We start from the raw sequence: 10,235 nt of genomic DNA, 5'->3' as shown, positions 1-10,235 counted from the left end.
TTATCGCCTACTAATCTACAATGCGATAGCCTATTATATGCGCCATGCATCCAACCAATATGTCTGAGTCTTTACTCAGGAATGTGTCAAAAACTAAAAAATCTCCATGAATTCAAGGCTTCATGGAGTGTGTAATTGATAGAAAATATTCAAATTCCTATACTGGGATAATCTCCCTCAGTTCTTATGCAGATTTTTTACTTCTCCCCAATTTAGCTACTTGTAAGGCTAAATCTAATAAACTCTTGTTTGCTGTAAATGAAGGAGTAAATGTGGGTGCAGACTAAATGTTCCAACCGATGGTTTTAAGCAATCATCTAAATCTGTTCTGTCATAATGAACCCTGAAAAGTAGTCATTCTGTCAGGGGGAGAGGTGTTTGCTGTGGATTTTCATCTTTTGACCTGCCACCTTTCCTTTCAACATCAAATATTATCTTGAACACTTCAATAGTGTGAAAGGCCTGGTGGTGCAATAGTAAAGCTGAGGTTTCACAATCGGAATGTTGTGGGTTTAAATCTTGGTCCTGGTAAGTCTTTATTTTTGTTTGCCTCCCTCCCCACACTCTCTCTTAGCTCCGGTAGGGAGGAGCTTAAGAAATGTACATATTACTGTAGTTGCTGACTTTTTTTTAAAAAGTATTTTATTTTTGTGATTGCCTATTACCATGAGTGTTTTTTTCTCCCATTGTTTCAAATTAGTTTTATATGACAGTTGTCCTGTTTTATTGTGGCATTTAATTTGATTTTGTTTTTTATTTTAGTTTGATTTGATGGCTGTTTTAGTTTTGTGTTTGTATGGGGGGGGGGGTCTCATCCTATCCCAACATATCGCATCCCATAATAAAGCATAAAACAAACTCCAATTCCACTTTTTAGAGTTGAACAATTTTAACAGCAAGCAGCTGATTCTGCCAACTCCCCTTTTTTTCCTTTTCAGTATGAGTTCACATCATGAAGCTGACTAACAGATCTATCACATATCCTGACACATGCATTTCCCTGTACTGTAGAATGGGCCTGTGTAAGCATGACTGTCCCCTGCCTGTTCCACCTCCTTTCTCCCTCTCTCTCCCTCTGTCCATCTCTCTATCTGTCCCCATTGAATTGCAGCAAGTGAGAGGAAAAACAAACAATAGGTGTTCAAAATGGCTCCCATGCATGATGGAGCTGAAAGGTTGAAAAGAGGATTTGTTCTGCGGCTCCCAGTCCCATTTGAAGGGACGCCTATTCACCTAGTGCAGCAGTTTTTCCAGCTCATTGGGTGTTCAGTCAGTGACGTACGTACATTAAACCAGGGATGGAAAGGATCTCTTCTCTGTCTCTCTTATACTAGGCCATACAGTATCTGTCACTGTCTATCTTTCCAGTATTTTCCATTGCACTCAGTTCATTGCTCCCTCTCTACCTCTTTCTTCTTTTCCCCCTTTTCTCTCACTCTCTCACTTTCCCTCTGTGCTTTTTTCAGGCTCTAGTCTAATTCAAGAAGAAAAAAATGTTTTATGACTGAATGTCAAAAACAATATTTCTACTTACATTTCCTATACAGGTTGAATAAAATATTGGAACTGAGGACTGTATAATGACATAGCCAGGGATGTGTAATGATAAGATTCAGGGTTAGGTTACTCATTTTAGGTACTCTCCTCCCGTCTTTTGAGGTAGTGGTAGTGACTTCTGTTTTGGTCCCTAACATTCATCGAGCTCTGGACTTAGTAATTCTTTTTTCCGTTTCGGTAGTGACACTACCGAAACGAGAAAAAAAAACATTTCCCTCAAAAACCTGTTAGGAGTACGTTTCAGGCAATTTAAAGTTGATTGGTAGTGACTTTTTTTTTGGTCCCTAACATTCATCGAGCTCTGGACTTAGTACATTTTTTTCCGTTTCGGTAGTGACACTACCGAAACGAAAAAAAAATTGTTCCCCCAAAAACCTGTTAGGAGTACGTTTCAGGCAATTTAAAGTTGATTGGTAGTGACTTTTTTTTTGGTCCCTAACATTCATCGAGCTCTGGACTTAGTAATTATTTTTTCCGTTTCGGTAGTGACACTACCGAAACGAAAAAAAAGAAAATTTCCCCCAAAAACCTGTTAGGAGTACGTTTCAGGCAATTTAAAGTTGATTGGTAGTGACTTTTTTTTTGGTCCCTAACATTCATCGAGCTCTGGACTTAGTACATTTTTTTCCGTTTCGGTAGTGACACTACCGAAACGAAAAAAATCGCCCAAAAACCTGTTAGGAGTACGTTTCAGGCAATTTAAAGTTGATTGGTAGTGACTTTTTTTTTGTTCCCTAACATTCATCGAGCTCTGGACTTAGTAATTCTTTTTTCCGTTTCGGTAGTGACACTACCGAAACGAAAAAAAAAAAAAAATCCCTCAAAAACCTGTTAGGAGTACGTTTCAGGCAATTTAAAGTTGATTGGTAGTGACTTTTTTTTTGGTCCCTAACATTCATCGAGCTCTGGACTTAGTCATTTTTTCCCCCCAAAAACCTGTTAGGAGTACGTTTCAGGCAATTTAAAGTTGATTGGTAGTGACTTTTTTTTTGGTCCCTAACATTCATCGAGCTCTGGACTTAGTAAATTTTTTTCCGTTTCGGTAGTGACACTACCGAAACGAAAAAAAAATTGTTCCCCCAAAAACCTGTTAGGAGTACGTTTCAGGCAATTTAAAGTTGATTGGTAGTGACCTTTTTTTTGGTCCCTAACATTCATCGAGCTCTGGACTTAGTACATTTTTTTCCGTTTCGGTAGCGACACCACCGAAACGAAAAGAAAAAAAAATCGACCAAAAAGAAAAACCTGTTAGGAGTACGTTTCAGGCAATTTAAAGTTGATTGGTAGTGACTTTTTTTTTGGTCCCTAACATTCATCGAGCTCTGGACTTAGTAATTATTTTTTCCGTTTCGGTAGTGACACTACCGAAACGAAAAAAAAAAAAAAAATCCCTCAAAAACCTGTTAGGAGTACGTTTCAGGCAATTTAAAGTTGATTGGTAGTGACTTTTTTGTTGGTCCCTAACATTCATCGAGCTCTGGACTTAGTAATTTTTTTTCCCCAAAAACCTGTTAGGAGTACGTTTCAGGCAATTTAAAGTTGATTGGTAGTGACTTTTTTTTGGGTCCCTAACATTCATCGAGCTCTGGACTTAGTACATTTTTTTCCGTTTCGGTAGTGACACTACCGAAACGAAAAAAATCGCCCAAAAACCTGTTAGGAGTACGTTTCAGGCAATTTAAAGTTGATTGGTAGTGACTTTTTTTTTGTTCCCTAACATTCATCGAGCTCTGGACTTAGTAATTCTTTTTTCCGTTTCGGTAGTGACACTACCGAAACGAAAAAAAAAAAAAATCCCTCAAAAACCTGTTAGGAGTACGTTTCAGGCAATTTAAAGTTGATTGGTAGTGACTTTTTTTTTGGTCCCTAACATTCATCGAGCTCTGGACTTAGTCATTTTTTCCCCCAAAAAACCTGTTAGGAGTACGTTTCAGGCAATTTAAAGTTGATTGGTAGTGACTTTTTTTTTGGTCCCTAACATTCATCGAGCTCTGGACTTAGTAAATTTTTTTCCGTTTCGGTAGTGACACTACCGAAACGAAAAAAAAATTGTTCCCCCAAAAACCTGTTAGGAGTACGTTTCAGGCAATTTAAAGTTGATTGGTAGTGACTTTTTTTTTGGTCCCTAACATTCATCGAGCTCTGGACTTAGTACATTTTTTTCCGTTTCGGTAGCGACACCACCGAAACGAAAAGAAAAAAAAATCGACCAAAAAGAAAAACCTGTTAGGAGTACGTTTCAGGCAATTTAAAGTTGATTGGTAGTGACTTTTTTTTTGGTCCCTAACATTCATCGAGCTCTGGACTTAGTCATTTTTTCCCCCAAAAAACCTGTTAGGAGTACGTTTCAGGCAATTTAAAGTTGATTGGTAGTGACTTTTTTTTTGGTCCCTAACATTCATCGAGCTCTGGACTTAGTAAATTTTTTTCCGTTTCGGTAGTGACACTACCGAAACGAAAAAAAAAATGTTCCCCCAAAAACCTGTTAGGAGTACGTTTCAGGCAATTTAAAGTTGATTGGTAGTGACTTTTTTTTTGGTCCCTAACATTCATCGAGCTCTGGACTTAGTAATTCTTTTTTCCGTTTCGGTAGTGACACTACCGAAACGAAAAAAAAAAAAAAATCCCTCAAAAACCTGTTAGGAGTACGTTTCAGGCAATTTAAAGTTGATTGGTAGTGACTTTTTTTTTGGTCCCTAACATTCATCGAGCTCTGGACTTAGTCATTTTTTCCCCCAAAAAACCTGTTAGGAGTACGTTTCAGGCAATTTAAAGTTGATTGGTAGTGACTTTTTTTTGGGTCCCTAACATTCATCGAGCTCTGGACTTAGTAATTTTTTTTCCGTTTCGGTAGTGACACAATGGTGTCACTACCGAAACGAAAAAAAAATTGTTCCCCCAAAAACCTGTTAGGAGTACGTTTCAGGCAATTTAAAGTTGATTGGCAGTGACTTTTTTTTGGTCCCTAACATTCATCGAGCTCTGGACTTAGTAATTTTTTTTCGGTTTCGGTAGTGACACAATGGTGTCACTACCGAAACGGAAAAAAAATTGTTCCCCCAAAAACCTGTTAGGAGTACGTTTCAGGCAATTTAAAGTTGATTGGTAGTGACTTTTTTTTTGGTCCCTAACATTCATCGAGCTCTGGACTTAGTAATTTTCTTTTTCGTTTCGGTAGTGACACCATTGTGTCACTAACGAAACGAAAGTTAAATCCGAAAAAATCACTAAGTGTGGAGGCCCAAAAAAAAATCGTCCCCCAAAAACCTGTTAGGAGTACGTTTCAGGCAATTTAGAGTTGATTGGTAGTACTTTGTAGTGACTTTTTGGTAGCACTTTACAATAATGACCCGTTATAAAGCATTTATAAACGTTTATAAGTAGTTTGTAGACTATTAACAAATCATTAACAACCTGTTTGTTGACATTCGTAAATGATTACGAAAACCTTTATAACTACAGTTACAAATCATTTGTAAAGTATTAGTAAGTAGTGAACTATTCATGAATAAGCCATTTATATACATCTGTAAAAGATTATTAAATCATTTGTAACGACCCATTCTAAAGCATTTATAAACGTTTATAAGCAGTTTGTAGACTATTAACAAATCATTAACAACCTGTTTATTGACATTCGTAAATGATTACTAAAACCTTTATAACTACGGTTACAAATCATCTATAAAGGTATTAGTAACTATTCATGAATAAGCCATGTATAATACATCTGTAAATGATTATTAAATCATTTGTAACTGATGTTACATACTATATACAAGCTATTGGTAGCTTGTTCATGTTTAACATATGCTTTGTTAAACATTCCTAAAGTATCTATAAATCCTTAGTACATGTTATTATGTGCCCTATAGACCAATTATTTGTTTACTAACATTGAGCCTGGACGCACAGGTGATTGTTTCACGCAATCAATTCCCAACCTGTTTCGGGGTGCACTGGTTTCAGCACACCCCAACCCCCTCTTGTGTGTGTTGGCTAGTGAGACGCGTCCTAACGAGACCTGATATAATGGGTTTCGTTGCGCGCATACTGGCTGCACGCAGCCAGTATGACGTCGTCTGTTAAGGGGTCTATAGTAAAGTGAAGACAGTTCATCATTTACAACTGTCTGTTAATGTGTTTGTTCATGTTTAACATGCTTTGTAAAACATTCCTAAAATATCTATAAATCCTTTGTACATGTTATTATGTGCCCTACAGTAAAGTGAAGACAGTTCATCATTTATGACTGTCTAATGTGGACTTTCTCCTTACCTGTTGGAAACTACCTGGCTTTCATGAATGCAGACACCAAACAATTACTAGAATTATCATTCATGTTAAGCAAATGAAGACATTCGTAAAGAGTATGTAAACCATTTGCAGACGTTATCATGAGCCTGAGCCTAGTTGCTTCTTTTGGGCTTGTTTTCATAGACCTGTCCGCTTGTTTCTTTTGCAAAATCTGGCAACACACTGATTACCTGCATTACACCTGCAGTGGCCTACTAGGGAGGAAGTGAACAGTGATGCAGTTGCAGACTGGACAGAAATATGTCTAATTCATGTTTTATGTGTTTTAACTGTCTTGTTGCAGGTGATCGAGGTAACATAAAATGGCTAATCTTACACACATGAAGTAGCATTATGACTAGGGGGTATTTTGATGGTGGCTGTTTGTATCCACAATGTTTGTTTTGATGTGTAGGCTAGTAATGTCCTCCATGCTTAGCAGTTTAGCTTAGCAGCTAAAGCTAACTTGCACTGGGAGGTGGTGACTGCAGAGGCTCCAAGCTGCTACTCTGTGATTCTGTTGTGATTAATTTCTTTGTTTAAATGTCAGTGTGTGTGCTGTGGCCAAGAGTTGCTACATTTTATATCTTAATACATTGTTGTATACTTGTATACTATATAACGTTACTTTTGCCACTTTTTGATGTCACATGTTTTACTAATCACTGTTAAACATGAAATAATAATGCATAGTCTTCACTTTACAACAAGGCCCATGATAACGTTAGCAAATGGTCAACACACTCTTTACGAATGTCTTACGAATCATATATTAAACATGAAAGATAATTCTAGTAATTGTTTGGCATCTGCATTCATGAAAGCCAGGTAGTTTGCAACAGGTAAGGAGAAAGTCACATTAACAGACAGTTGTAAATGATGAACTGTCTTCACTTTACTATAGGGCACATAATAACATGTACTAAGGATTTATAGATATTTTACTCTACTCAGAGTCATAAGTTTACAAAATGTACTAAAGTACAGTGAACGTCTGTGCGGTTTGTCTTCATCACTGAAAATAACATACATGTAAACTGATATAAAACTGCTGTCATGTGCAGTTGGGGTGAAGAAACACAACCATTTCACTCCTAATAATACCTATTTGATTTGACATCCTGACTTGCTGCTGTAGCTGAGGCTTGAACCTGCTACCTGCGGCTCACTAGTCAGTGACTCTATCCATTCACCTACAGCTGTTTCCTCGGAATCTGTGGTTCTGAAACGTTTTCTTGTCAACCCCCCAAATTGACATGTATTTGGGCAGTGGACCCCAATGTGAAAAGATGTAGTGTCAGGGCCCCCCATGAAAAAGATTTATATTTATGCTGTAACACATTTTTTAAAAGTTATTTGTCTTGTTTGTTGTTCAAGTCAAAGTACCAGGAAGGCTGTACTTGTCAGCCATCTGTTAGCTCAATGGGTTGAGACGCAGTATTCATGATCCAGAGGCCATGAGTTCAAATCCCATTGATGTCTTTCCTATGATTCTTTCCTTTGCAGACTGGCTTCCAGAAGATCAACTGAAAACTACCAGGAAGGCTATATTTGTCATCCAACTGTTAGCTCAATGGGTTGAGACGCAGTATACATGATCCAGAGGCCATGAGTTCAAATCCCATTGATGTCTTTCCTATGATTCTTTCCTTTGCAGACTGGCTTCCAGAAGATCAACTGAAAACTACCAGGAAGGCTGTACTTGTCAGCCATCTGTTAGCTCAATGGGTTGAGACGCAGTATTCATGATCCAGAGGCCATGAGTTCAAATCCCATTGATGTCTTTCCTATGATTCTTTCCTTGAGTGGGTTCGATTCCCACTCCGAGTCATGTGTCCCCGGTAACTTGGGGCAACGGATAAATTAACTGATATCCTTCGTGATGCTTCCCTTTGCAGAATAACTTCTAGAAAAACAAGTTAAAACCACCAGGAAACCTGTAACTCTCAGCCAACAGCATAGCTCAACTGGTAGAGCGTCTGTCCAATAACATGACTTGACTTGAGTGGGTTCGATTCCCACTCGAGTCAAGTGTCCCCGGTAACTTGGGGCAAAGGATAAATTGACTGATATCCTTAGTGATGCTTCCCTTTGCAGACTAACTTCTAGAAAAACAAGTTAAAACCACCAGGAAACCTGTAACTCTCAGCCTACAGCATAGCTCAACTGGTAGAGCGTCTGTCCAATAACATGACTTGACTTGACTTGACTGGGTTCGATTCCCACTCGAGTCAAGTGTCCCCGGTAACTTGGGGCAAGATACCGGGGACACTTGACTCGAGTGGGAATCGAACCCACTCAAGTCAAGTCAAGTCATGTTATTGGACAGACGGTATCTTGCCCCAAGTTACCGGGGACACTTGACTCGAGTGGGAATCGAACCCAGTCAAGTCAAGTCATAACTTGGGGCAAGATACCGGGGACACTTGACTCGAGTGGGAATCGAACCCACTCAAGTCAAGTCAAGTCATGTTATTGGACAGACGGTATCTTGCCCCAAGTTACCGGGGACACTTGACTCGAGTGGGAATCGAACCCAGTCAAGTCAAGTCAAGTCATGTTATTGGACAGACGCTCTACCAGTTGAGCTATGCTGTTGGCTGAGAGTTACAGGTTTCCTGGTGGTTTTAACTTGTTTTTCTAGAAGTTATTCTGCAAAGGGAAGCATCATGAAGGATATCAGTTAATTTATCCGTTGCCCCAAGTTACCGGGGACACATGCCTCGGAGTGGGAATCGAACCCACTCAAGGAAAGAATCATAGGAAAGACATCAATGGGATTTGAACTCATGGCCTCTGGATCATGAATACTGCGTCTCAACCCATTGAGCTAACAGATGGCTGACAAGTACAGCCTTCCTGGTAGTTTTCAGTTGATCTTCTGGAAGCCAGTCTGCAAAGGAAAGAATCATAGGAAAGACATCAATGGGATTTGAACTCATGGCCTCTGGATCATGTATACTGCGTCTCAACCCATTGAGCTAACAGTTGGATGACAAATATAGCCTTCCTGGTAGTTTTCAGTTGATCTTCTGGAAGCCAGTCTGCAAAGGAAAGAATCATAGGAAAGACATCAATGGGATTTGAACTCATGGCCTCTGGATCATGAATACTGCGTCTCAACCCATTGAGCTAACAGATGGCTGACAAGTACAGCCTTCCTGGTGCTTTGACTTGAACAACAAACAAGACAAATAACTTTTAAAAAATGTGTTACAGCATAAATATAAATCTTTTTCATGGGGGGCCCTGACACTACATCTTTTCACATTGGGGTCCACTGCCCAAATACATGTCAATTTGGGGGGTTGACAAGAAAACATTTCAGAACCACAGATTCCGAGGAAACAGCTGTAGGTGAATGGATAGAGTCACTGACTAGTGAGCCGCAGGTAGCAGGTTCAAGCCTCAGCTACAGCAGCAAGTCAGGATGTCAAATCAAATAGGTATTATTAGGAGTGAAATGGTTGTGTTTCTTCACCCCAACTGCACATGACAGCAGTTTTATATCAGTTTACATGTATGTTATTTTCAGTGATGAAGACAAACCGCACAGACGTTCACTGTACTTTAGTACATTTTGTAAACTTATGACTCTGAGTAGAGTAAAATATCTATAAATCCTTTGTACATGTTATTATGTGCCCTATAGTAAAGTGCAGACAGTTCATCATTTACAACTGTCTGTTAATGTGACTTTCTCCTTACCTGTTGCAAACTACCTGGCTTTCATGAATGCAGATGCCAAACAATTACTAGAATTATCTTTCATGTTTAATATATGATTCGTAAGACATTCGTAAAGAGTGTGTTGACCATTTGCTAACGTTATCATGGGCCTTGTTGTAAAGTGAAGACTATGCATTATTATTTCATGTTTAACAGTGATTAGTAAAACATGTGACATCAAAAAGTGGCAAAAGTAACGTTATATAGTATACAAGTATACAACAATTTATTAAGATATAAAATGTAGCAACTCTTGGCCACAGCACACACACTGACATTTAAACAAAGAAATTAATCACAACAGAATCACAGAGTAGCAGCTTGGAGCCTCTGCAGTCACCACCTCCCAGTGCAAGTTAGCTTTAGCTGCTAAGCTAAACTGCTAAGCATGGAGGACATTACTAGCCTACACATCAAAACAAACATTGTGGATACAAACAGCCACCATCAAAATACCCCCTTGTCATAATGCTACTTCATGTGTGTAAGATTAGCCATTTTATGTTACCTCGATCACCTGCAACAAGACAGTTAAAACACATAAAACATGAATTAGACATATTTCTGTTCAGTCTGCAACTGCATCACTGTTCACTTCCTCCCTAGTAGGCTACTGCAGGTGTAATGCAGGTAATCAGTGTGTTGCCAGATTT

This window comes from Gymnoscopelus microlampas (assembly GCF_963454915.1).
Source record: "Gymnoscopelus microlampas genome assembly, chromosome: 10".
Taxonomy (NCBI): domain Eukaryota; kingdom Metazoa; phylum Chordata; class Actinopteri; order Myctophiformes; family Myctophidae; genus Gymnoscopelus; species Gymnoscopelus microlampas.
This window is presented reverse-complemented; position numbering follows the sequence as displayed.